Raw genomic sequence first — 1904 nt, 5'->3', positions numbered from 1 at the left:
ATCAAATTGTTTCAATGGGGAAAACATCTTTTTAAACCAATGTTGCTAGGACATGCTTTTGGATAAAACAGTCCCAATTAAAAAGAGTATCCTCAGTGCACACCTCTCACATCATATACAAAATTAACTTGAAATAGATTATAAATATGAACCTAATACAATATTTAAAAAAAAAAAACTTCTAGAAATAAAACATGTGGGAAGATCTGGAACTTGGATAAGCAAAGATTTCCTAGAACATGTTGAGTACAAATAATTAAAAAAAAATGAGACTATAAAAAAAAAAATCCCCTTTCTCCTTTGAAAGATAAGTTATAGTTAGAAGGCAAACCACTGACTGGGAGGAATATTCAAAATCCTATTTGATATTAAATTTGTATTCAGAGCTTATAAAAAACTTTCATAACCCAGTAACTGAGAAGAAAAGGAACCCAGTAAGTAAGGAGTAAAACATAGAAAAAGAATCGTAACTAAGAAGATATATGAATGACAAGTAGACACATGAAAAGATGTTCCATATCTTTATTCATCAGAGAAATAAATGCAAATTAAAACCAATGGGGAGGGGAACTATCACAAACATTAGAATGACTAAAATTAAAAAGTCACAATGTTAAGTGTTGGTAAATATTGGAGCAAATGGAACTCTCATATATTGCTGAAAGGAAACTAAAAGGCTATAACTATTTTGGAAAACAGTTTGGCTGTGTATACATATATACAGATACCATATGGCCTAGCTATTTCACTCGTAGGCATTTACCCAGTATATATGTAAATACATGTCCACATGAAAAATTTTACATAGATATTTTAGCAACTTCATTCACAGTAATCAAAAGAAAAACAAATGCCCATCAGCAGATGAATAGATAAGCTTATTGTGGTATATCCATGCAAGGAAATACATCTCAGAAAAAAAATCATTCAGCAAAATGAATATATTTTGGAAGATTTATTTTTATGTGAAAGGAGATAAACTGTTAAAGTACATATGACATCATTTCATTTATAAGATGTTCAAAGTCTGGCAAAATTAATACATAGTCATAGAAACCAGGTTAGATGTTGCCTGGAATTGCCTTTAAAGGGCCATAAGATAAATTTCTATGGTGATGAAAACATAAAACTTAACAGGGCTTCCACAAAGAAATGTGAATTCATTTGTCAAAATTCAATAACTGTACACTTAAATTGTTGCAACTTTAGAGATAAACTATTATGTAATCGTTTTAGATGAACAGAAATGTGAAGATATTCTAGAGAGTTCTTCATCATCTAATTTCTGCTAGTAACAATTTACATCAATGTGGTACATTTGTTACATTAATGAACCTATATGAATTCAGTCATATCACTAAAGTCCTACTTGATTCAAGTTTCTTCCTTTTTACCTAATACCCTTTTTCTATTCCAGGTTTCCATTGGGGTACAATATTACATTACAGCTCCTCTTGCTGTAACAGTTTTTCAGCCTTTCCTAGTTTTTGATGACCTTGACAGTTTTGAGGGACACTGATCAGTTATTTTGTAAAATGTTCCTGATCTTGGAATTTGTCTGATGTTTTTCGCACGATTAGACTGGGGAATTGGCAAGAGAACCACGGAAGTAAAGTTACGTTTTCATTACATCATACCAGAGGTACATACCAGAAATATGATTTATTATTGTTGATGTTAACATTGATTATCTGGCTGCAATAGTGTTTGTCAGATTTCTCCACTATAAATTTATACTTTTATCCCTCTTGACATTCAGTACTCTTTGGCAGGAAGTCCCTAAGTGGATGCACTCAAGCCATGTAGAATTATGCCCCTCCACCTTCTTGAAAGTGAAGTATCTACAAAAATATATTTGGAATTTTCTGCATATGAGATTTGTCTTTTTTCCCCCATTTACTTAA

This window comes from Mustela lutreola, chromosome 14 (assembly GCF_030435805.1).
Source record: "Mustela lutreola isolate mMusLut2 chromosome 14, mMusLut2.pri, whole genome shotgun sequence".
In the NCBI taxonomy this organism is placed as follows: domain Eukaryota; kingdom Metazoa; phylum Chordata; class Mammalia; order Carnivora; family Mustelidae; genus Mustela; species Mustela lutreola.
The sequence above is the reverse complement of the archived record's forward strand: the minus strand, read 5'-3'. Positions refer to the sequence as shown.